This window comes from Lissotriton helveticus, chromosome 5_1, assembly GCF_964261635.1.
Source record: "Lissotriton helveticus chromosome 5_1, aLisHel1.1, whole genome shotgun sequence".
In the NCBI taxonomy this organism is placed as follows: domain Eukaryota; kingdom Metazoa; phylum Chordata; class Amphibia; order Caudata; family Salamandridae; genus Lissotriton; species Lissotriton helveticus.
The window spans coordinates 1341507211-1341534298 of NC_136065.1; the positions used below are offsets into that span (position 1 = coordinate 1341507211).

At 46.6% G+C, this 27088-nt stretch overlaps 1 protein-coding gene across 1 annotated transcript in view; it reads left to right on the forward strand.

Moving 5' to 3' along the window:
• PSRC1 (proline and serine rich coiled-coil 1) overlaps nucleotides 1-27088 on the forward strand; it is a 437095-nt gene that overhangs the window by 183332 nt on the left and 226675 nt on the right. The window lies entirely within an intron of this gene.

Consider the following 27088-nt stretch of genomic DNA (forward strand, 5'->3'; position numbering starts at 1 on the left):
CGAAAGTTTGTGGCATAACATTTTTTTAAATATCTAAAATTCTCCTGCGACCTGGTCTTACTTATTCTTAACTAGCAGGACCTGATATTACTTCATGGGAGGATCAAAGCAGCTTTTTACGTAGTTCCTAATTTTTTTTTTTTTTTAAAGACTGCTCTATATGCACGTCTTTCCCTCATTCGCCCATTCTTCCCTGTCTTGCTTATTGTGTGTTCTCTGATTTACTCTAACTACTGTTGACTGGGACTTGTTTCAGGGGCTTCCTAATGCATATTTTTGGTCGCAGATCTACACAGTAATTCCCGTCCTTGTTTTATCATTATTTACTTAGTGTCTGTCAGATTTAGTTTTTATGTACCAAAAAAAAGCGTATGTTGAATACCTTTTTCTCCTTTTTACATGATGTAACAACTCCCTTATAGTTGCAGTATTACTTATATTTTTATGATTGCATTTTCTTCGTTTCTCCTTATGGATTTGTGCGGGCTAAATAACTGAACTGGCATTGTCAGTTTACCTATAAGTTCTTTTGGCCATGGGAAGCGCATGGCAAAGTTAAGTTTTATATTTCCTCTACTTTAAATTGTCATCCAGAGCAGCAGAACATTATCAGAATGTCTGTTGTTTTTTTTAAGTAGAGCAGTCCTGTCCCTCCTGAGACATTGCAGCTCAGTAAGTCCTTCTGTCGCCCCTAAAACGCTCTGTGCGAACCCACTGGCTTGAGCCTGTTTTCTCTCTGAACTTCCCAAGAGAACCACCCTTGTCCCTTTTCAAGTCCTTTAAGTAATGTCCTTATACAGGGAATTTCCTTTTCACTATCTAACAAGACCCAAAACATAAAGCCTTCAAGGCTCAAATAAGTTAAGCAAGACTCATCAAGCATGATAGTAACCATACATAGCACTGTGAAGTAGTTTACCAGACAAGCCCCTCGTCTTGAGCCAGCTCTTTGGGCAGAGTTACTGAATTTCAAAGATCCAGGCCCACTGCTTTCAGAGTTGGGTGGCAAATTTCATATCTTCAGGTTCTCCATCATGGCATATCCAGTGAAGGACATAAACATTAAAATGTCCCTATAACTGTATGGGATCCTGGAGCTCTTTATGGAGGACTACTATTGTTTCATTTTTCATTTAAGAAGACTTTTTTCATAAAGGAAGAGTGCAAAACGAACTTTCATTTTTTTGAGGGGGTAGGGGATAAAGGATATGAATATTTATAAGAAGCCTCTTTGTGAATCTAAAAAGTGAAAATTACATCTTTGATATAGAGCGCATCTCCACTGCCACTAAATCCTCTGCAGGTGAAGGATCTCTGAGAATTGGGTTCTGTCTTTCCCAGACAGGAGGAATTGGTTACACTTAAATTTATTTATTTTCACTCATTGTATGTATGACTTGCTACGAATGCCTTTACCATGCATTGCCTTTGCCACGCATATGTCTTTAATGCCTTTACCGCGCATATGCCTTTACAACGAAATGGTAAGCATATTTCAGGTACGTGAAAGCCTTAATATATATAACCATACCCACCCACTCCTAAAATCACCTTTACCACCCAATACCTTTACCCACCCCAAACCCTAAAAACATCCTTAGCCTAATGTGTGTGTGTAGATAAATAGATATAAAAAGACCCGCACTAGGTAGTTATAGTTAGGACCTAGTTTCCATAGACAAAGCGTTTTATTGTTTTGCTAGTAACGTTGGTGTTTGACGACTCTTCACAAATGTTTCAAAACAATGTTTGCCACTCACTTGAGCTGCTATCTTGAAAGGTCCAGGGTGATTCGGTAACCAAGGGGCCTGAAAAATGGTGGTCCTAAACTCTTTTTCCCCTTGCAATTTCTCATAGGGATTTTAGACCCAACTATAGCCCGAACCGCTCAACCGAATTACACCAAATTTGGCTGAAAGTAATTTCTTGGTCCAAAAAGAGTGCCTTTTAGGTCGATCCTGGGTAGTGCACGCACGCTCCGCATGGCATGCTGTATTAGAGTATAGACTTGAAGCCCACCCACTCTACGCTCATATTTGTCACTGACTTGTGTCCTTCGCAAATGCTGTCTTCTTATTCATTAATAGGCTCCTTAGTACCTCCATAGTACCGCCTTGTCTTCATTTGTAACCTCCCATGAGGACTGGCCCTTATACTTCTGTTGTTACACGGTATGTCTTATTTAGTCTGTAAGCACTATTTTCTTTAATGAGTTTCTCCTACTGCAGGCACAACATACTTTCCTGCAACATTCAGCGCCATGCGCGCTTTCACTTTCCAAGCAGCCCGGGACAATGGCAGCTGCTTCTTACAAATGAAATAGGTCTCGTATTTACAAGAGTTTGAGCTATTGGCATTGTAAATGACAATGCCATTTATTTATGTGTTATTTATCAAAAACAGATAAATAACAGGCATTGTCATTTACAATGCCAATAGCTTAAACAGTCGCAAATGTGAGACCTCTTGCACTGCAAATGCTTGTTGTAATTTGGTGTAAATCTGTTCAATAGTTTTTAAGCGATTAAAGAAAAAAGATACATAGATATCTAGGGGCTCAGACCCCCGGCAGATTAAACTGATCTCATGGGATGATTTTATTGGTTATCAGTACTTCAACCAGAAAGTGTTGGCAGCCATCTTGGGACTCAAGACTCTGCCATTCTCAAAAGAAACGCAAAACAAACAAAATGGAGTAGGATAGGAATACCTTGACCCCCCTAGGCCTGGACCCCAGCCATGAAAAAAAGGGAGAGGGGGTCACGTGGCCCCCTGCCCAGGCCATTTTTGGCCCTAGGGTCCACAACCCCCAGGGCCAGGCTGTAGCAAATAAAGGGAGTGGGGGCCGTACTTCCCTCCTTCTGGAATCATTAATGCCCTGGGGACCCTATCGCCAAAGGTCTGGGGTGTCCACCATTGCGGGCCAATCCCCCGGCTGTTCGTGGCGCGGTGCTTGATCCAACTGGTGGGGTTGGCTGCATGGCCTGGCCACATGCCTACCCTTCCAGCCGACCACCTGTGCCCGGCGCGGGGTTTGCTGCATGCAGGGGGCTGGCCGCAGGGATTGCCCGCAGGCAAGACCTTCTGGCCAATCCTCTGCTGCATTAAAAAAAAATGAAGAAATTCACTGGAAAAAAAGATTTCAGGGATGTTTTATTCTGATAGATACATCTGCCTTGTGGATTCCTCACCTTGTGAATATCCCCCTTGCGTCAGCAACGTTCGGAAAATTCTTTGTAGCACGCTGGTGTGGACGACGTCATGGGAGCACGGCATCGCGCGCGACTCCGTCTGACGTCACGACTCCTTATTAGACCCACGTCGGCGTGATGACGTCAGTTCCCTTTTTTCCGCGTCGTCGACGCTAACGGTTTCTGGGAACTTCTGTGATTCAGATAGTAACTTGTTGCTATTTTGTGTTACTGTTTCTCTGTCGAGTGTCTCTTCTTCGCCGAGGATGTCGTAGAGGAAGACGGGGTTCAAGCAGTGCGGATTGTGTGCCCGAATGATGTCAATTACCGATCCGCATGACGATTGTTTGTGGTGTCTTGGATCTGACCATGATGTTAAAAACTGTCGATCCTGCTTCAAGATGAACCCTAAGGCCTTGCGAGAGCGGGAGGCTAAGCTTCTGCTTGCGAAGGTGAAAGGAAGAGAGGCTGGAAGGTCTTCGAGGTCGACGTCTAGATGTTTGAGGCAGAAGTCTCGATCGAGGTCGGGATTGGCTTCGAGATTGAGGTCCAGAGCGAGGTCGAGGTCCAGAGAGAGGTCGAGGTCCGGATCCAAGTCGGCTTCAGGTCATGCTTCGGGCTCCTCGAAGAAAAAGCACAAGAGGAGGAAGCATAGCTCTAGACATCACTCTGGCAAAGAGTCTTCGGATTCGAAGAGGAAGTCTCGAAAACATCACAAAGACTTTGTTTCTCCTTCTCCTTTGCAGTCTCTCAGAGGTTCCCCTGTTCCGGAGCAAGAACCGGATCTGGAATCGCACCATTCTTCGGAGCATGAAGGAGATGAGGAGATTCCTCGGGCTCCGACTCCGGTGGAAGTCCCTGAGAATCTAGAGGGCCAGGATGAACCGATGCCAGAGCAGCCTCCTTCGGAGCGGCCGACGGGTTCGTGCCCTCCCTTTCCTGGTCCTGGACAGGACCCCTCGCATTTCCTTAATGCTATGTTTGGCGTTTATGCGAGGGCAATGTACCCCACTGGTGCACCGGCTGGTCCCATGGGTCCATTGTCTTATAACTTGGGTGTCCCTCATGCTTACGCTCCGGCACCTTTTATGCCGTTCATTCCGGCGCCTTATACACCTTGGCTCAGTACGGCGCCGCCAAGGTCGTAGACTCCGCATACGGCTTCGCCGACTCCGGAACGACCTCGTGAGTTGGATCGAGGTGCCACGCCGGTTCGTGAGTCTCGTCCTCCAGCTGCCCCGGCTCCTCGTTCGACGCCGGTTCCGGCTCCGTCGGAGTCTTTACCGGATCCGTCTACTTCAGTTTGTCTGGAGTGGTCGAGGCGCAGGGCTCAGCGCCTCTTGGAGCAAAAAGAGTATGAAGATCCTGAAGTAGAGGAAGGAGAACTTCTGGATCAAGGGGACTGTTTTGAGGACCTGCATAGTGCTAGTTGCCTGGAACTCTCTCCTGAGTGGGGTTTGCCATCAGTTTCTGATGCACCATCTAAGGACGTGGCACCCTACCATGTTGTTATCAGGAAGGCTGCGGATCTGCTCAATCTGTCTTTGCCTACTATTGAGTACAAGCCTAACATCCTCACGGAGGTTTTACATTCGCCTTCATCTATTATAGAGCCTACACTCCCATTCACTGAGGCTTTGACTGAGCCAATAATGGAGGTCTGGAAGAGACCTTTGTCTGCTCCTGCGGTTTCCAGGTCAGTGGCAAGACGTTACAGGGTGGCACCTGGTGACCCTGAGTTTCTCTCATCACATCCTTCTCCGGAAAGTCTGGTTGTGCAGGCCGCTTGTTCCAACAGGTCTGCAGGTTCTTTTCCACAGGTGCCAGCCGATAAAGACTCTAAAAAATTGGATCAGTCTGCAAAAAAGATTTTCTCCTTGGGTAGCATGGCTCTAAAATCTACCAATGCTACTTGCCTGCTAGGGAGATATGTTCATGCATTGATGGACTCTGTGAAACAGTTGTCAGCTAAGCTTCCAGAGGAAGATAGAAAGAACTTCAATGAGGTAGTCTCTGATACTCAGGCTGCAGCCTGCATGGTAATTCAGAGTAGCATGGACACGGCGGACTCTGTGGCCAGGATTATGGGCTCTACTGTTGCCGTTTTGTAATTTGAGAGTGACCCCTTAGCACACCAGGGGAATAGGGTACTTTAAACAGTAAAAAAAAAGGAATGTTCTTCCCTTGGCGGACAGCTAAAAATACATGCACATCCTGATTACTCTACTGTTGCCACCAGAAGGACCGCATGGCTGAAATCTTCTGATTTTTCGGCAGATGTACAATCTACTTTATTGGACTTGCCATTTGACGGAACAGGCCGCTTTGGGAAAAAGGCGGATGTAGCCTTGGAGAGGTTCAAAGATAGCCGGGCAACGGTAAGGTCTTTGGGCCTGCAGGCTAGACGTTCTTCCGCTAGGAACTTTAGGGAATTTGGTAGATCCACTTTTCGTTCCTATAAACAAGGCCAGCAGCAGCAGCAGCAGCAACAGCAGAACCCTTTGTATAGATCATACAGAGGTAAACAAAGGGGTGGTGCTCGTGGACGCCAAGCCTCCTCCTCCACTACTTCCTCCTCTAACAATCAACCCCCACCCTCAGCAGCAAAGCAGCCCTAGATCCGCCATTCCGGATCATGCGGATCCGGTAGGGGGTCGGCTTACTCATTTTCTACAGGATTGGGAATCGGTTACATCAGATCTTTGGGTTCTCAATCTCGTAGAAAATGGTTATGCACTTCCTTTCCAGGAGTTCCCTCCCAATTACCCTCCTTGCCAAGGTTATTGTTCGGAGGACCACCTGCTTCTCCTGCAGGAAGAAGTCCTGGCACTGTTCCGAAAAGGTGCGATAGAGGTGGTTCCAGAGCAGGAAAGGGGTCAGGGGTGCTACTCCCGGTATTTCCTGATTCCCAAGAAAGATGGCAGGTTACGTCCTATCCTGGACCTCCGGGTTTTGAACCTCTATCTCAAGCAGGAGAAGTTCAAAATGCTCACACTTGCACAGGTTCTTCAGGCGCTGATGGAAGAAGACTGGATGGTGTCGATCGACTTGCAGGATGCGTATTTTCACATCCCCATTCTAAAGTCGCACAGAAAGTATCTCCGTTTTACGGTGGGATCGCAGCACTACCAGTTTGAGGTCCTTCCGTTTGGGCTTACTACTGCGCCTCGAGTTTTCACCAAGGTGATGGCAGTGGTGGCTGCGCATTTCAGGAGGTCGGGAATACCTGTATTACCGTATCTGGACGACTGGCTGATCAAGGCGGAGTCGCCAGAGAAGGTGCTCAAGGCGGAGTCGCCAGAGAAGGTGCTCCATCATCTGCAAGAGACAACTCAGTTGTTGCACAGGTTGGGTTTTTCGATAGATGTACCCAAGTCTCACCTGGTGCCCTCCCAGCGCAACCTGTTCATAGGTGCGGTACTGGACACTTCTGTATGTCGTGCATTCCCTCCACCTCAAAGGATTCGCGACATACAGGAAATGATTCCTTTATTCTACAATGTAGCGGTTGTTCCAGTCCTGAAGGTCCTTCGCCTGCTCGGTCTGATGGCTTCCTGCATTCCATTGGTCAACCATGCACGCTGGCACATGAGGGCACTCCAGTGGTGCCTCAGCAGGCAGTGGTTTCAGCACAACAGAGATCTCAGGTAGTCTGTGAGGATCTCAAGGGAAACTGCAGCAGATCTGTCATGGTGGAGCGTGGAAGGCAATCTGTCTCAAGGAAAGCCTTTCCAGGTACCTCCATCGGTTGCCACAGTGATAACGGATGCATCCACTCTCGGGTGGGGTGCTCATCTGGGGGATCTGGAGATCAAAGGTCTTTGGTCTCCAGAGGAAAGGTTGCTTCATATCAACCTTCTAGAGTTGCGGGTGATACGTCTGGCGCTCAAGGCCTTCCTCCCTTCCCTTCGCGGTGAGTCGGTTCAAGTCCTGACAGACAACACGACTGAGATGTGGTATATCAACAAACAGGGAGGTGTGGGGTCACAGTGTCTCGGCAGAGAGGCTCTGCGTCTCTGGTCCTGGGTTCAGGACCATCGGATTTGTCTGATGGCAAATCATCTGGCCAGAGTTCTGAACGTTCGTGCAGACGTTCTTAGTCGGCAGTTCTCTGCTGATCACGAGTGGAGGCTCCATCCGGAGGTTGTTCATGACATCTTTCAGATGTGGGGGACTCCTCTGGTGGACCTGTTTGCCACTTGCGAGAATGCTCATTGCCCGTCATTCTGCAGTCTCCAGTATCCGATGCAAGGAGCCTTGGGGGACGCGTTTCAGTTGAGTTGGGCAAATCATCTCCTTTACGCGTTTCCTCCCATACCCTTGATTCCTCGGGTTCTGAGGAAGATTCGCCAGGACCGGGCCCAAGTCATATTGGTCGCCCCGGATTGGCCAAGAAGGGTGTGGGACACGGACCTTCTCCACCTCTCCTCTCACCCGCCGCTCCGTCTCCCTCTCAGGGCAGACCTTCTCTCTCAGATGGAGGGGCAAGTTTTACACCCCCACCTCCAGACATTACACCTTCATGCCTGGAGATTGAACGGGGCAACTTGAATTCCTTTTCTCTCCCTCACGATGTGGTGGATGTCATTCTTTCTGCCAGGCGTGACTCCACTAAGTCCATCTATTCTTATAGGTGGTCTAAATTTGTCTTTTGGTGTGGGGAGAGGGCTGTTGACCCTTTGAAGGCTCATTTGTCTGACATTTTACAGTTTGCTCTTTCTCTGGCGCAGCAAGGATTTGCTGTTGCCACAGTTAAGGGGTATCTTTCGGCCTTATCTGCATTTCTTTGTTTGCCGGATCAGCCTGCTCTTTTTAAGTCTCCTGTGGTTTTAAGATTTTTGAAGGGTCTCACTAATAAGTTCCCTCCTACCCCTTATGTTGTTCCTCATTGGGATTTGAATCTTGTGTTAACCTATTTGATGGGTTCTCCCTTCGAACCCTTGCACAAGTGTCCCATGAGGCTTCTTTCTTTTAAGACGGTCTTCTTGGTTGCAATTACCTCGGCAAGGAGGGTAAGTGAGCTTCAGGCTCTTAGTTCCAAGCCCCCATTCTTGACCATTCATGCTGAAAGAATGGTTCTCAGGACCAGGGCTGCTTTTCTTCCTAAGGTGGTGACTCCCTTCCATCTAGGACAATCCATTACCCTCCCTACCTTTTATCCTCCCCCTCACCCTTCCAAGGAGGAGGAGAGACTTCATCGCTTGGACCCAAAGAGAGCAGTCCGTTTCTATCTCGATAGGACTAGAGACTATCGTGTTGATGATCAGCTCTTCGTGGGTTTTGCTGGCTGCAAAAAGGGCAGAGCGGTGCACAAGCGCACACTTTCCAGATGGATAATCCTGTGCATCAAGATTTGCTACTCTCTGGCCGGTAAGGACCCTCCTGAGGGTATTAGAGCACATTCAATTAGAGCATAGTCTGCAACATCCGCTTTGTCTAGAGGTGTTCCTGTTGAGGACATTTGCAGAGCCGCAACTTGGGCCTCCCTCCACACTTTCACGAAGCACTACTGCTTGGATACCAAGGTGAGGAGGGACGGCCACTTCGCGCGCTCTGTCCTCCAAGATTTCCTGGTACAGCAGAGTGGACACCCTCCTCCGGGAGTGGGGACTGCTGTGGGACTCTATTCACAAGGTGAGGAATCCACAAGGCAGATGTATCTATCAGATGAACAAGTTACTTACCTTCGGTAACACTTTTTCTGGTAGATACAGTATCTGCCTGTGGATTCCTCACTGACCCACCCGCCTCCCCGTTGTCCGCTCTGCTACACCTGGGTTAATGTATTTATAGTTCTGGTTTTTGATACCTTTGCTACGCACTTTGTGTGCAGTTATGATTTGTATGTACTGTGTACACTGTGTATATGTATATTTACTGTCGTTGGTCCGGGTGCCTCGAAGGCACGGAAAAAAGGGCGAAACTGACGTCATCATGCCAACGTGGGTCTAATAAGGAGTCGATGACGTCAGACGGAGTCGCGCGCGATGCCGTGCTCCCATGACGTCATCCACGCCGGCGTGCTACAAAGAATTTTCCGAACGTTGCTGATGCAAGGGGGATATTCACAAGGTGAGGAATCCACAGGCAGATACTGTATCTACCAGAAAAAGCGTTACCGAAGGTAAGTAACTTGTTCGTTAGGAAATAAAATTGAAAAACCCTGACAAATTCACCAAAAAAAACAAAGGTTACAGGGACGTCATAGTTAGGTTAAATATTTACACCCACAAAACCATAGAAATTGAGCAGTTATAGTTGGTAATCTCAAGAAAGTATAACTCCTGCCATAAGGTAACTATAACTTGTGGCATTGCTATGCACTGGTAATTACCCCATATATTACAACACTGATGGCATCGTCTATGAATTAATAATATCACTGCAACATTTGCAGTAACATTATTGATGAGAAAAGTATGCATGGGGGGCGCTGGTTTTAGTTACCTTAGGGAACGAGTTATAGTTTTTTGAGATAACTCATAACTGCAGAATTTCTATGGTTTTGTGTGTGTAAATTCTGAACTTAACTATAACATCTCTGTAAGCGTAATATATTTTTTTTAAGTTTATAGAAAGTATGGCAAAAAGGAAACATCACAGTAGGAAACAGTAGAACATTGAAAAAACCATTGTGAAAAGTATCATGAATAGCATAAAGTGAGGAAAACACACAAGAAAAGAAAATCCATGGGAAGAATAAAAGGGTAAAAACGGGCTAAAAAATTGATAGGCATATAACTAGAACAAAATTACATTGAACCAAGGAATTATTAGAATGATTACCATCGATTGTGTGACAGGAGACCATAAATGTAATCTTTTTTGTTTGAGAGACATGGGAAATACAAAGGTTGTATCAAGTCTGTGGTTGTGACATACAGAGTACCACCAAGCTAAATACGAAAGTTTGGAAGCATCTTTCTAATTTTTTGTTATCTGCTGAATTTCTGAAACCAGTAAGAGGTCAGTGATTTGCGTTTGTGTTTTCGTTTTATTCCAACTAGTGGAGAGGTTACCTAGAAAAATATTTACAAATGTGAGGGGGATATTCGTACCAAAAATAGTATTAATTTGTGACCAAACTGATTTCCAAAACTGCATAACTTGTGGACATGAAAAATGTAAATGTTGAAAATCTACCTGTGGAAATGAGCAAGGTCAACAATTACCAGGAGTGTCAGAATGTATTCTATGCAAGGAAACTGGTGTTAATAATAATCTATTATAGATAAATAAGAGTTTGTGTAGCGCTAGCTGCTCTGGAAGACTTTCTAATTTTCATCCAAATCTTATCCCAAACAGCAATGGGCCAATGTGTACCCAGGTCAGTCTCCAAGAAAACTCAATCTTTTGTTTTGGGTCTTGGCGAAAGAGGGGTTAATAAGCAGATGTGAAGAGTGGAGGCCTTAGGCATTCTACAAAGGATGTTCGTCCAAGTATAATCTGGTGGTGAAGAGGGGCGAGGCGAGGATTTAAAATAGGAGTGAGAATCTAGTATTTCTGATGGATACATCTGCCAGTGGATTCCGCACCTTGTGAATATCCCACTGCGGCAGCAATGTTCGGAAAATTCTTTTGTAGCACACCGGCGTGGACGATGTCATAGGAGCACGGCATCGCGCGCGACTCCAACTGACGTCACTGACTCCTTATTAGGCCTACATCGGCGTGATGACATCAGTTCCCTTTTTTCCACGTCGTCGACGCTAACGGTTTTGAGGGATCTTCTGTTGAGTTCATAGTAACTTTGTTACTATTGTGAGTTTTCTGCATCTCTTCGGTGTTGCTGTCTTTTGTCGTGATGTCGTCGAAGAAGACTGGGTTTAAGTTGTGTGATTCATGCGGAAAGATGATGTCCATTACAGATCCGCATGGTGACTGTCTATGGTGTCTGGGTTCGGATCACGACGTCCAGGGTTGTTGATCCTGTTTGAAGATTAACCCAAAGGCTCTTCTGGAACGTGAGGCAAAACTTCTTGTTGCCAAATTGAAGGGTAAGGATGCCAGGAAGAGTCCGAGGTCTAGATCTCGACGCCCGAAGTCGAGGTCGAGGTCGGCTTCGAAGTCGACTTCGGGACATGCTTCCAGATCATCTAAGAAAAAGCATAAGAGAAGGAAGCATAGTTCAAGGCACCATTCCGTTAAGGAGTCTGATACGAAAACAAAGTCGTCTTCTAGAAGGCATCGTAAGGACATGGTATCTCCATCTCCAGTTCAGAATCCGATAGGTGAGGCCTCGCCTTTGGAGTCACGGGAGCATTCACCGGCTCGGGTGTCGAATCCGTCTCCAGATCCGTCTCAGTCTTCGGGACATGAGGAAGAAGAAGAAGTTCCTGTTGCTCAGTGTTCGACGACTCCGGTTCACCAACCCGAGGAACAAGAAGAGTCTATTCAGGTGCAGCCTCCTCAGGAGCAGCCGGTGGGTTCATACCCTCCTTTTCCGGGTCCAGGACAGGACTCTCCGCATTTTTTAAACGCCATGTATGGTGTTTATGCGAGAGCCATGCTCCCATGACGTCATCCACGCCGGCGTGCTACAAAGAATTTTCCAAACGTTGCTGATGCAAGGGGGATATTCACAAGGTGAGGAATCCACAGGCAGATACTGTATCTACCAGAAAAAGCGTTACCGAAGGTAAGTAACTTGTTCGTTAGGAAATAAAATTGAAAAACCCTGACAAATTCACCAAAAAAAACAAAGGTTACAGGGACGTTATAGTTAGGTTAAATATTTACACCCACAAAACCATAGAAATTGAGCAGTTATAGTTGGTAATCTCAAGAAAGTATAACTCCTGCCATAAGGTAACTATAACTTGTGGCATTGCTATGCACTGGTAATTACCCCATATATTACAACACTGATGGCATCGTCTATGAATTAATAATATCACTGCAACATTTGCAGTAACATTATTGATGAGAAAAGTATGCATGGGGGGCGCTGGTTTTAGTTACCTTAGGGAACGAGTTATAGTTTTTTGAGATAACTCATAACTGCAGAATTTCTATGGTTTTGTGTGTGTAAATTCTGAACTTAACTATAACATCTCTGTAAGCGTAATATATTTTTTTTAAGTTTATAGAAAGTATGGCAAAAAGGAAACATCACAGTAGGAAACAGTAGAACATTGAAAAATCCATTGTGAAAAGTATCATGAATAGCATAAAGTGAGGAAAACACACAAGAAAAGAAAATCCATGGGAAGAATAAAAGGGTAAAAACGGGCTAAAAAATTGATAGGCATATAACTAGAACAAAATTACATTGAACCAAGGAATTATTAGAATGATTACCATAAATTGTGTGACAGGAGACCATAAATGTAATCTTTTTTGTTTGAGAGACATGGGAAATACAAAGGTTGTATCAAGTCTGTGGTTGTGACATACAGAGTACCACCAAGCTAAATACGAAAGTTTGGAAGCATCTTTCTAATTTTTTGTTATCTGCTGAAATTCTGAAACCAGTAAGAGGTCAGTGATTTGCGTTTGTGTTTTCGTTTTATTCCAACTAGTGGAGAGGTTACCTAGAAAAATATTTGCAAATGTGAGGGGGATATTCGTACCAAAAATAGTATTAATTTGTGACCAAACTGATTTCCAAAACTGCATAACTTGTGGACATGAAAAATGTAAATGTTGAAAATCTACCTGTGGAAATGAGCAAGGTCAACAATTACCAGGAGTGTCAGAATGTATTCTATGCAAGGAAACTGGTGTTAATAATAATCTATTATAGATAAATAAGAGTTTGTGTAGCGCTAGCTGCTCTGGAAGACTTTCTAATTTTCATCCAAATCTTATCCCAAACAGCAATGGGCCAATGTGTACCCAGGTCAGTCTCCAAGAAAACTCAATCTTTTGTTTTGGGTCTTGGCGAAAGAGGGGTTAATAAGCAGATGTGAAGAGTGGAGGCCTTAGGCATTCTACAAAGGATGTTCGTCCAAGTATAATCTGGTGGTGAAGAGGGGCGAGGCGAGGATTTAAAATAGGAGTGAGAATCTAGTATTTCTGATGGATACATCTGCCAGTGGATTCCGCACCTTGTGAATATCCCACTGCGGCAGCAATGTTCGGAAAATTCTTTTGTAGCACACCGGCGTGGACGATGTCATAGGAGCACGGCATCGCGCGCGACTCCAACTGACGTCACTGACTCCTTATTAGGCCTACATCGGCGTGATGACATCAGTTCCCTTTTTTCCACGTCGTCGACGCTAACGGTTTTGAGGGATCTTCTGTTGAGTTCATAGTAACTTTGTTACTATTGTGAGTTTTCTGCATCTCTTCGGTGTTGCTGTCTTTTGTCGTGATGTCGTCGAAGAAGACTGGGTTTAAGTTGTGTGATTCATGCGGAAAGATGATGTCCATTACAGATCCGCATGGTGACTGTCTATGGTGTCTGGGTTCGGATCACGACGTCCAGGGTTGTTGATCCTGTTTGAAGATTAACCCAAAGGCTCTTCTGGAACGTGAGGCAAAACTTCTTGTTGCCAAATTGAAGGGTAAGGATGCCAGGAAGAGTCCGAGGTCTAGATCTCGACGCCCGAAGTCGAGGTCGAGGTCGGCTTCGAAGTCGACTTCGGGACATGCTTCCAGATCATCTAAGAAAAAGCATAAGAGAAGGAAGCATAGTTCAAGGCACCATTCCGTTAAGGAGTCTGATACGAAAACAAAGTCGTCTTCTAGAAGGCATCGTAAGGACATGGTATCTCCATCTCCAGTTCAGAATCCGATAGGTGAGGCCTCGCCTTTGGAGTCACGGGAGCATTCACCGGCTCGGGTGTCGAATCCGTCTCCAGATCCGTCCCTGGGTTAATGTATTTATAGTTCTGGTTTTTGATACCTTTGCTACGCACTTTGTGTGCAGTTATGATTTGTATGTACTGTGTACACTGTATATATGTATATTTACTGTCGTTGGTCCGGGTGCCTCGAAGGCACGGAAAAAAGGGCGAAACTGACGTCATCATGCCGACGTGGGTCTAATAAGGAGTCGATGACGTCAGACGGAGTCGCGCGCGATGCCGTGCTCCCATGACGTCATCCACGCCGGCGTGCTACAAAGAATTTTCCGAACGTTGCTGATGCAAGGGGAATATTCACAAGGTGAGGAATCCACAGGCAGATACTGTATCTACCAGAAAAAGCGTTACCGAAGGTAAGTAACTTGTTCGTTAGGAAATAAAATTGAAAAACCCTGACAAATTCACCAAAAAAAACAAAGGTTACAGGGACGTTATAGTTAGGTTAAATATTTACACCCATAGAAATTGAGCAGTTATAGTTGGTAATCTCAAGAAAGTATAACTCCTGCCATAAGGTAACTATAACTTGTGGCATTGCTATGCACTGGTAATTACCCCATATATTACAACACTGATGGCATCGTCTATGAATTAATAATATCACTGCAACATTTGCAGTAACATTATTGATGAGAAAAGTATGCATGGGGGGCGCTGGTTTTAGTTACCTTAGGGAACGAGTTATAGTTTTTTGAGAACTCATAACTGCAGAATTTCTATGGTTTTGTGTGTGTAAATTCTGAACTTAACTATAACATCTCTGTAAGCGTAATATTTTTTTTTTAAGTTTATAGAAAGTATGGCAAAAAGGAAACATCACAGTAGGAAACAGTAGAACATTGAAAAAACCATTGTGAAAAGTATCATGAATAGCATAAAGTGAGGAAAACACACAAGAAAAGAAAATCCATGGGAAGAATAAAAGGGTGAAAACGGGCTAAAAAATTGATAGGCATATAACTAGAACAAAATTACATTGAACCAAGGAATTATTAGAATGATTACCATAAATTGTGTGACAGGAGACCATAAATGTAATCTTTTTTGTTTGAGAGACATGGGAAATACAAAGGTTGTATCAAGTCTGTGGTTGTGACATACAGAGTACCACCAAGCTAAATACGAAAGTTTGGAAGCATCTTTCTAATTTTTTGTTATCTGCTGAAGTTCTGAAACCAGTAAGAGGTCAGTGATTTGCGTTTGTGTTTTCGTTTTATTCCAACTAGTGGAGAGGTTACCTAGAAAAATATTTGCAAATGTGAGGGGGATATTCGTACCAAAAATAGTATTAATTTGTGACCAAACTGATTTCCAAAACTGCATAACTTGTGGACATGAAAAATGTAAATGTTGAAAATCTACCTGTGGAAATGAGCAAGGTCAACAATTACCAGGAGTGTCAGAATGTATTCTATGCAAGGAAACTGGTGTTAATAATAATCTATTATAGATAAATAAGAGTTTGTGTAGCACTAGCTGCTCTGGAAGACTTTCTAATTTTCATCCAAATCTTATCCCAAACAGCAATGGGCCAATGTGTACCCAGGTCAGTCTCCAAGAAAACTCAATCTTTTGTTTTGGGTCTTGGCGAAAGAGGGGTTAATAAGCAGATGTGAAGAGTGGAGGCCTTAGGCATTCTACAAAGGATGTTCGTCCAAGTATAATCTGGTGGTGAAGAGGGGCGAGGCGAGGATTTAAAATAGGAGTGAGAATCTAGTATTTCTGATGGATACATCTGCCAGTGGATTCCGCACCTTGTGAATATCCCACTGCGGCAGCAATGTTCGGAAAATTCTTTTGTAGCACGCCGGCGTGGACGATGTCATAGGAGCACGGCATCGCGCGCGACTCCAACTGACGTCACTGACTCCTTATTAGGCCTACATCGGCGTGATGACATCAGTTCCCTTTTTTCCACGTCGTCGACGCTAACGGTTTTGAGGGATCTTCTGTTGAGTTCATAGTAACTTTGTTACTATTGTGAGTTTTCTGCATCGCTTCGGTGTTGCTGTCTTTTGTCGTGATGTCGTCGAAGAAGACTGGGTTTAAGTTGTGTGATTCATGCGGAAAGATGATGTCCATTACAGATCCGCATGGTGACTGTCTATGGTGTCTGGGTTCGGATCACGACGTCCAGGGTTGTTGATCCTGTTTGAAGATTAACCCAAAGGCTCTTCTGGAACTTGAGGCAAAACTTCTTGTTGCCAAATTGAAGGGTAAGGATGCCAGGAAGAGTTCGAGGTCTAGATCTCGACGCCCGAAGTCGAGGTCGAGGTCGGCTTCGAAGTCGACTTCGGGACATGCTTCCAGATCATCTAAGAAAAAGCATAAGAGAAGGAAGCATAGTTCAAGGCACCATTCCGTTAAGGAGTCTGATACGAAAACAAAGTCGTCTTCTAGAAGGCATCGTAAGGACATGGTATCTCCATCTCCAGTTCAGAATCCGATAGGTGAGGCCTCGCCTTTGGAGTCACGGGAGCATTCACCGGCTCGGGTGTCGAATCCGTCTCCAGATCCGTCTCAGTCTTCGGGACATGAGGAAGAAGAAGAAGTTCCTGTTGCTCAGTGTTCGACGACTCCGGTTCACCAACCCGAGGAACAAGAAGAGTCTATTCCGGTGCAGCCTCCTCAGGAGCAGCCGGTGGGTTCATACCCTCCTTTTCCGGGTCCAGGACAGGACTCTCCGCATTTTTTAAACGCCATGTATGGTGTTTATGCGAGAGCCATGTACCCCTCTGGAGCACCGGCTGGTCCCATGTGTCCGTTGGCATACAATTTGGGGGTGCCCCAAGCCTATGCTCCGGCGCCGTTCTTTCAGTTTATGCCAGCTCCGGCTCCACCTTGGCATCTCTCGGCGCCGCCTAAGTCATCGACGCCGTTTACGGCTTCACCGGCTCCGGAATGACCTCGAGATCCAACTCTAAGTTCGGCTCAAGCTCCACATTCGGCTCCGGCTCCTTCGGAGTCGATACCGGATCCGACGACGTCGATTCGAATGGAGTGGTCGAGGCGTAAAGCGCAGCGCCTTTTGGAGGAGAAGAGTTATGGGGAAGCTGAAATTGAAGAAGGTGAGCTTCAAGATCAGGAGGATTATTTTGACAATCTACGAGATGCAAGTGGTCTAGAACTGTCTCCTGATTGGGAGTTGGCCACGGTGTCTGATGCTACTTCTAAAGATGTGGCTCTCTACCATGTGGTAATTAAAAAGGCTGCAGTTCTTTTGAATTTGACTTTGCCATCTATTGAGTATAAGTCGAACATTCTGACTGAAGTCCTCCATTCTCCTTCATCTGTGGTTGAGCCTATACTTTCTTTTACTGAGGCTCTAACGGATCCCATCTTAGAGGTATGGAATAGACCACTTACGGCTCCTGCAGTTTCTAAGGCCGTTGAAAGGCGTTATAGAGCGGCTCCTGGCGACCCTGAATTTTTGTCTTCTCATCCCTTACCAGAGAGTTTGGTAGTACAAGCTGCCTGCTCTAAAAGATCTGCAGGTGCTTTTCCCCAGGTACCAGGTGATAAGGATTCCAAAAAGCAGTACCAAAATGCAAAAAAAGTGTTTTCGCCAGGCAGTATTGCCCTAAAATCTACAAATGCCCCTTGTTTGCTGGGTCGATATATCCATGCTTTGATGGATACTGTTAAACAGTTGTCTCCTAAGCTTCCAGAGGAGGACAGAAAGAATTTTAAAGAAGTGGTTTCTGACACGCAGGCTGCTGCTCGGCAGGTCATACAGAGTGGTATGGACACAGCGGATTCGGTGGCTAGAGTCAGGGGGTCTTCTATTGCCACGAGAAGAGCTGCCTGGCTGAAGACTTCCGAGTTCTCTGCGGATGTTCAGGCTGCTTTAATGGATTTGCCCTTTGATGGCTCTGGCCTTTTCATTGAAAAAGCTGATGCTGCATTGGAGAGGTTCAAGGACAGCAGGGCTACAGCCAGATCTTTAGGTTTGTAAAAGATATAGGGGCTTTCGAAGTTCTTCTTTTCGTCCCTACAAGCAATCACAGCAACAGCAGCAGCAACAAAATCCGTTGTATAAATCTTACAGGGGAAAACAAAGCGGTTGTCCTCGAGGACGTCAGGTCTCCTCCTCTTCTTACTCTTCCTCTACCCACCCCCATCCTACTACAGCAAAGCAGCCCTAGATCCGCCATTCCGGATCATGCAGGCCTGTAGGGGGTCGGCTTACCTATTTTCTACGGGATTGGGAATCTGTCACGTCGGACCTTTGGGTTCTCAATCTCGTGGAGAATGGGTATGCACTTCCCTTTCGGGAATTCCCTCCGAATTACCCTCCTTGCCAAGGTTTTGGCTCGGAGGACCACCTGCTACTTCTGCAGGAGGAAGTCCTGGCATTGTTGAGAAAGGGTGCGATAGAGCTGGTTCCGGAGCAAGGAAGGCGTCAGGGATGCTACTCCCTGTATTTCCTGATCCCCAAGAAGGATGGCAGACTTCGTCCAATCCTGGATCTCAGGATCTTGAACATTTACCTGAAGCAGGAGAAGTTCAAGATGCTCACCCTTGCGCAGGTTCTTCAAGTGCTGCTGGAAGAAGACTGGATGGTGTCAATCGACTTGCAAGATGCATATTTTTACATCCCAATCCTAAAGTCGCACAGGAAGTATCTCCGTTTTACGGTGGGATCGCAGCATTACCAGTTTATGGTCCTTCCGTTTGGTCTTACTACTGCGCCTCGAGTCTTTACCAAGGTGATGGCTGTGTGGCGGCACATCTCAGAAGGTCAGGGATTCCAGTATTCCCTTATCTGGACGATTGGCTAATCAAGGCGGAATCTCCAGAGAAAGTGCTCCATCATCTGCAAGTCACAACTCAGTTGTTGTTCAGGTTGGGTTTTTCGATAAATGTACCCAAATCTCACCTGGTGCCCTCCCAGCGCAACCTGTTCATTGGTGCGGTACTGGATACAACTGTATGTAGGGCATTCCCTCCTCCACAACGGATTCGCGACATACAGGAAATGATTCCTTTATTTCACAATGGAGCGGTCGTTCCAGTCTTGAAGGTCCTTCGTCTGCTCGGTCTGATGGCTTCCTGCATTCTGCTGGTCAACCATGCACGCTGGCACATGAGGGCACTCCAGTGGTGCCTCCACAGGCAGTGGTATCAACACAACGGAGATCTCAGGGAGTTGATCAGGATCTCCAGAGAAACTGCAGCGGATCTGTCTTGGTGGAGCGTGGAGGGCAATCTGTCTCAAGGAAAGCCCTTCCAACTACCTCCATCGGTGGCCACGGTGATAGCGGACGCATCCACTCTAGGGTGGGGTGCTTATCTGGGGGATCTGGAGATCAAGGGTCTTTGGTCTCGAGAGGAAAGGTTGCTTCACATCAACCTTCTAGAGTTGCGGGCGATACGTCTAGCGCTCAAGGCCTTCCTCCCTTCCCTTCGCGGTCGGTCGGTTCAGGTCCTGACGGACAACACCAACGCGATGTGGTATGTCAACAAGCAGGGAGGAGTAGGGTCTCAGTGTCTCTGCAGAGAGGCTTTGCATCTCTGGTCCTGGGTTCAGGATCTTCAGATTTGTCTGATGGCAAATCATCTGGCCAGAGTTCTGAACGTGCGTGCAGACAGTCTCAGTCGGCAGTACTCAGCCGATCACGAGTGGAGGCTTCATCCAGAGGTAGTTTGTCACGTCATACGGACGTGGGGAACTCCTCGGCTGGACCTGTTCGCCACTCACGAGAATGCTCACTGCTTGTCATTCTGCAGTCTCCTGTTTCGGATGCAGGGAGCCTTGGGGGATGCGTTTCAGTTGAGTTGGGACTAACAACTCTGTTACGCGTTTCCTCGCATACCCTTGATTCCTCTGGTTCTGAGGAAGATTCGCCAAGACCGGGCCCAAGTTATTTTGATCATCCCGGATTGGCCAAGAAGGGTGTGGTACACAGATCTTCACCTCTCCTCGTGCCCGCCGCTCTGTCTCCCTTGCAGGGCAGATCTCCTCTCTCAGATGGAGGGGCAGGTTCTACACCCCCACCTCCAGACCTTACACCTTCATGCCTGGAGATTGAACGGGGCAACCTGAATTCCTTTTCTCTCCCACATGACGTGGTGGATGTCATTCTATCGGCCAGGCGTGATTCCACCAAATCTATCTATTCTTATACGTGGTCTTAATTTGTTACTTGGTGTGGGGAGAAGTCTGTTGATCCTTTGAGGGCTCGGTTGTCTGATATTCTTCACTTTGCACTTACTTTGGCTCAGCAAGGGTTCGCTGTGGCTACGGTCAAAGGTTATCTTTCAGCCTTGTCGGCTTTTATCTGCCTGCCAGATCAGCCGTCCTTATTTAAATCTCCTGTGGTTCTAAGGTTTCTGAAGGGTCTTACAAATAAATTTCCTCCTTCTCCCTTTATTGTGCCTCAATGGGACTTGAGTCTTGTGCTTACTTTTCTGATGGGTTCTCCTTTCGAATCTTTGCACAAGTGTCTCATGAGACTTTTATCTTTTAAGACGGTCTTCCTGGTTGCAATTACCTCGGCAAGGAGGGTAAGTGAGCTTCAAGCTCTTAGTTTAAAGCCCCCATTCTTGACCATTCATGCTGAACGAATGCTTCTTAGGACCAGGGCTGCTTTTCTGCCTAAGGTGGTAACTCCCTTCCATCTATGACAGTCCATTACCCTACCTACCTTCTATCCTCCCCCTCACCCTGCCAAGGAGGAGGCGAGACTTCACCGCCAGGACCCTAAGAGGGCGGTGAGCTTTTATCTTGATAGGACAAGAGATTATCTAGTGGATTCGTTGTTGGATTTGCTGGCTGCAGAAAAGGAAGAGCTGTGCACAAGCGCACACTTTCAAGATGGATTATTCTATGCATCAAGATCTGCTACTCCCTGGCGGGTAAGGAGCCTCCAGAGGATATAAGAGCTCACTCCACTAGAGCAAAGTCTTCTACATCTGCTTTGTCTAGGGGTGTACCTGTAGAGGACATTTGTAGAACTGCGACTTGGGCTTCCCTCCACACTTTCGCGAAGCATTACTGCTTAGATTCCGAAGTGAGGAGGGACGGCCACTTTGCGCGTTCTGTCCTCCAGGATTTTCAGGTATAGGAGAGTGGACACCCTCCTCCGGGAGTGGGGGACTGCTGTGGGACTCTATTCACAATGTGAGGAATCCACTGGCAGATGTATCCATCAGAAGAACAAGTTACTTACCTTCGGTAACGCTTTTTTCTGGTGGATACAGTATCTGCCTGTGGATTCCTCACATGCCCACCCGCCTCCCCGTTGTCCACTCTTCTATACCTGAGTTTATGACAATATTTAAATGTGTGTATATATATATATATATATATATATATATATATATATATATATATATATATATAATATATTTGTGTATGTGTATATATATATAATATATTTGTATATATATTGTGTTTTTCATGCATTGTCTACACACTGTGTGTAATTTTGGATATTATGTACTGTGTACACTGTATATGTATATATCAACTGTCATTGGTCCGTCCGGGTGCCTCGAAGGCACGGAAACAAGGGCGGAACTGATGTCATCACGCCGACGTAGGCCTAATAAGGAGTCAGTGACGTCAGTCGGAGTCGTGCGCGATGCCGTGCTCCTATGACTTCGACCACGCCGACGTGCTACAAAAGAATTTTCTGAACGTTGCTGACGCAGGTGGATATTCACAAGGTGAGGAATCCACAGGCAGATACTGTATCCACCAGAAAAAGCATTACCGAAGGTAAGTAACTTGTTCAGCTGAACGTAAGGCTAAAAATGTATGTGAAAAAGAGGGAGGTAAATGAAAAAGAGAGCCTGACTTTGAAAAAGTGAGAAACGTGTAATTTTCAAATAGTTGATGTACCCATAAAATGCCTCTATCTCTCCAAGTTTTACAGTAAATAGCTTTTCCCTTAATGCAAATGAAGTTATTCTGCCATATGGTGGAATTGAGAAATGTATCGAAATCTTGCCGCTCAAAATAAAGAAGATTATTCAAACTTTTACAAGAATGTTTAATAATTGGTGTACACAAGTTTTGTGGTTTTCGTGTGAAAGATAAGTATTCTTGGAAAGAAAACGGGGAGAGGAAGGAACTCTACATCAAGCCAAAGAGGCAAATCAGGAGAGGGGACAAACAACCACTTGGATATATGTCTAAGTAAAAAGGCTTTATGATATTTGGGAAAATCAGGGAAACGAACACCCTTCAGATTTCGGACGTGATAGCTTTAATAAGGATATTCTAGGTTTTTTATTAAACCATAAAAAAGATGTAAGGATGGAGTTAAGTTTGTGGAACCATTTTGTAGGAATGGGCACTGGAATATTAGAGATAAGGTAAAGGTCAATAGGTGTTAGCATCATTTTAATAGAGTCGAGACGTTCCCACCATGAAAGATATAAAGGATGCCATTTAGAAGTGAGGGAGCTAATCTTCTCAATACATTTATTAAAATTGAGAGGAATTTATGATTTAATGGAGGAGGTGAACAATATACCAAAATATTTTTTGTGAAGTGGATTCCATGAAAAATTAGAAATGGAAAAATATTCTCTAAAAGTATATTTAGTTAAGGGTAAAATTTCACACCTGTCGTTATTCAATCTGTAACCCGAAACTGAGGAATATGATTGAACTTCATTTAAAAAGGCCGGCAGGGAATCTTGAGTTCTGATAGATACATCTGCCGTGTGGATTCCTCACCTTGTGAATATCCCCCTGCGTCAGCAACGTTCGGAAATTTTCTTCGTAGCACGCCGACGTGGACGACGTCACAGGAGTACGACCTCGCGCGTGACTCCATCTGACGTCACCGACTCCTTATCAGGCCCACGCCGGCGTGATGACGTCAGTTCCCTTTTTTCCGCGTCTTCGACGCTAACGGTTTTTGGGATCTTCTTCGATACTTTGTATTCTTCTACTATTACAGTGTTGCTGTTTTTCCTTTAATTCTTCTTCTTTCATCGAAGATGTCATCGAGGAAGACAGGCTTCAAGCAATGTGGGTCTTGCGCTCGAATGATGTCGATCACCGATCCACATGGCGACTGCTTGTGGTGTCTTGGATCAGACCACGACGTTAAGAACTGTCGGTCTTGTTTCAAAATGAACCCTAAGGCACTACGAGAGCGTGAGGCAAAACTTCTTCTTGCGAAAATAAAAGGAAGAGAGACTGGGAGATCTTCGAGGTCGACATCGAGACGCTCGAAGTCGAGGCAAAAATCTCGATCGAGGTCGAGATCCAGAGCGAGGTCGAGGTCCAGAGCGAAGTCGAGGTCCAGGGAGAGATCGAGATCTGGATCCAAATCGGCTTCGGGTCACGCTTCGAGCTCCTCGAATGGAAGCACAAGAGGAGGAAGCACAGCTCTAGACATCATTCGGGGAAGGAGTCCTCGGATTCGACGAAGAAGTCTCGTAAACATCATAAGGACTTCGTTTCTCCTTCTCCTGCTCAGTCTCTCGGAGGTTCCCCGGCTCCGGAACAAGAACCGGATCCGATGTCTCAACATTCTTCGGAGCATGAGGAAGAGGAGGAGGTAGTTCCTCAAACTCCAACTCCGATAGAAACTCCTGTGGATCAGGAAGGTCAGAATGAGCCTATCGTGGAACATCCTCCTTCAGATCATCCGGTAGGTTCGTACCCTCCTTTTCCTGGTCCTGGACAGGATCCCTCGCATTTCCTTAATGCGATGTTTGGAGTTTACTCCAGAGCAATGTACCCCGCTGGAGCACCTGTTGGTCCCATGGGTCCATTAACTTACAACTTGGGCATTCCTCAATCTTACGCCCCAGCTCCATTTGTGCCATTTATGCCGGCGCCTCTTACACTTTGGCTCTGTGCGGCTCCACCGAGGTCTTCGACTCCGCATGCGGCTTCGCCGACTCCGGATCGACCTCGTAGTTTGGATCGAGGTACCACGCCAGTCCGTGAGTCTCGTCTTCCAGTTACCCCAGCTCCTTGCTCGACGTTGGAACCGGCTCCGTCGGAGTCGTTACCGGATTCGTCGACTTCGGTTCGTGTGGAGTGGTCGAGACGCAGGGCTCAGCGTCTCTTGAAAGAGAAAAGGGGTGAAGATTCTGATGTGGAAGAGCGTGAGCTTCTTGATCATGATGATTATTTTGAAGACCTACAGAATGCTAGTGGTCTGGAGCTCTCTCCTGAGTGGGGTTTGCCTTCAGTTTCTGATGCACCATCCAAGGAAGTGGCACCCTACCATGTTGTTATTAGGAAGGCTGCAGATCTTCTCAACTTAACTTTGCCTACTGTTGAGTACAAGCCCAACATCCTTACAGAGGTTTTGCACTCTCCTTCTATTGTTGAACCTACACTGCCGTTCACTGATGCCTTAACTGATCCGATAAAGGAGGTCTGGAAGAGGCCATTGACTGCTCCTGCTGTTTCTAGGTCTGTTGCAAGACGCTACAGAGTGGCTCCTGGTGACCCTGAATTTCTCTCTTCGCATCCTTCTCCGGAGAGTCTGGTGGTGCAGGCTGCATGTTCTAACAGGTCTGCAGGTTCGTTTCCTCAGGTACCAGCAGACAAAGACTCAAAAAAATTGGATCAGTCTGCAAAGAAGATTTTCTCTTCGGGCAGCATGGCCCTAAAATCCACTAATGCTACTTGCCTTTTGGGTAGATATGTCCATGCATTGATGGATTCTGTGAAGCAATTATCATCTAAGCTTCCAGAGGAGGATAGAAAGAACTTTAATGAAGTGGTCTCCGATACTCAGGCTGCGGCACGCATGGTTATTCAGAGTGGCATGGACACAGTTGATTCTGTTGCCAGGATTATGGGCTCTACTGTTGCAACCAGGAGAGCCGCATGGTTAAAATCCTCAGATTTTTCTGCAGATGTGCAATCCACGTTGCTAGACCTACCTTTTGATGGGACTGGTCTTTTTGGGAAAAAGGCGGATGTCGCACTGGAAAGATTTAAAGATAGCCGGGCTACTGCAAGGTCTTTGGGTCTCCAGATGAGAGGATCGACAACTAGGAAGTTTAGAGGCTTCGGTAGATCTTCTTTTCGTCCCTTCAGGCAGGGCCAACAGCAACAGCAACAGCAGCAGAACCCTCTATACAAGTCCTATAGAGGTAGACAGAAGGGTCGTGGACGTGGGCGTCAAGTCTCTTCCTCCTCCACTTCCTCCAATAATGCCCAACCCCCACCCGCATCAGCAAAGCAGCCCTAGATCCACCATTCTGGATCATGTGGGTCCGGTAGGGGGTCGGCTTACTCATTTTCTACGAGATTGGGAATCGGTTACATCAGATCTTTGGGTTCTCAATCTCGTAGAAAATGGGTATGCACTTCCTTTTCAGGAGTTCCCTCCCAATTACCCTCCTTGCCAAGGTTATTGTTCGGAGGACCACCTACTTCTCCTGCAGGAAGAAGTCCTGGCACTGTTCCGAAAAGGTGCAATAGAGGTGGTTCCAGAGCAGGAGAGGGGTCAGGGATGCTACTCCCGGTATTTCCTGATACCCAAGAAGGATGCCAGGCTTCGACCAATCCTGGATCTCAGGATTTTTTACCTCTATCTCAAACAGGAGAAGTTCAAAATGCTCACCCTTGCTCAGGTTCTTCAAGCGCTGATGGAAGAAGACTGGATGGTGACGATCGACTTACAGGATGCGTACTTTCACATCCCAATCCTGAAGTCGCACAGGAAGTATCTCCGTTTTACGGTGGGATCGCAGCATTACCAGTTTGCGGTCCTTCCTTTTGGACTTACTACTGCGCCTCGAGTTTTCACCAAGGTGATGGCGGTGGTGGCTGCACATCTCAGAAGGTCGGGGATTCCTGTTTTCCCCTACCTGGACGACTGGCTGATCAAAGCAGAGTCGCCGGAGAAGGTGCTCCATCATCTGCAAGAGACAACTCTATTGTCACACAGGTTGGGTTTTTCAATAAATGTGCCCAAGTCTCACCTTGTGCCCTCCCAGCGCAACCTGTTCATAGGTGCGGTACTGGACACTACTGTGTGTCGTGCATTCCCTCCTCCTCAAAGGATTCGCGACATACAGGAAATGATTCCTTTATTCTACAATGGAGCGGCTGTGCCAGTCCTGAAGGTCCTTCGTCTGCTCGGTCTGATGGCTTCTTGCATTCTGTTGGTCAACCATGCACGCTGGCACATGAGGGCACTCCAGTGGTGCCTCCGCAGGCAGTGGTATCAGCGCAACGGAGATCTCAGGGAGTCAGTGAGGATCGCCAGAGAAGCTGCAGCGGATCTATCTTGGTGGGGCGTGGAAGACAATCTGTCTCAAGGAAAGCCTTTCCAACTGCCTCCATCGGTTGCCACAGTGATCACGGATGCCTCCACTCTAGGGTGGGGTGCTCAACTGGGGGATCTGGAGGTCAAGGGTCTTTGGTCTCCAGAGGAAAGGTTGCTTCATATCAACCTTCTAGAGTTGCGGGCGATACGTTTGGCGCTCAAGGCCTTCCTCCCTTCCCTTCGCGGTCAGTCAGTTCAAGTCCTGACGGACAACACGACCGCAATGTGGTACATCAACAAACAGGGAGGAGTAGGGTCGCAGTGTCTCTGCAGAGAGGCTCTGCGTCTCTGGTCCTGGGTTCAGGACCGCCAGATTTGTCTGATGGCGAATCATCTGGCCGGAGTTCTGAACGTTCGTGCAGACGTTCTCAGTCGGCAGTTCTCTGCCGATCACGAGTGGAGGCTTCACCCGGAGGTTGTTCACGACATCTTTCAGATGTGGGGGACTCCTTGGGTGGACCTATTCGCCACTCACGAGGACGCTCATTGCCTGTCATTCTGCAGTCTCCAGTATCCGATGCAAGGAGCTTTGGGGGACGCGTTTCAGTTGAGTTGGGGCTCACAACTCCTTTACGCGTTTCCTCCCATACCTTTGATTCCTCGGGTTCTGAGGAAGATTCGCCAAGACCGGGCCCAAGTCATATTGATCGCCCCGGATTGGCCAAGAAGGGTGTGGTACACAGACCTTCTCCACCTCTCCTCTCACCCGCCGCTCCGTCTCCCTCACAGGGCAGACCTCCTCTCTCAGATGGAGGGGCAAGTTCTACACCCCCACCTCCAGACATTACACCTTCATGCCTGAAGATTGAGCGGGGCAACTTGA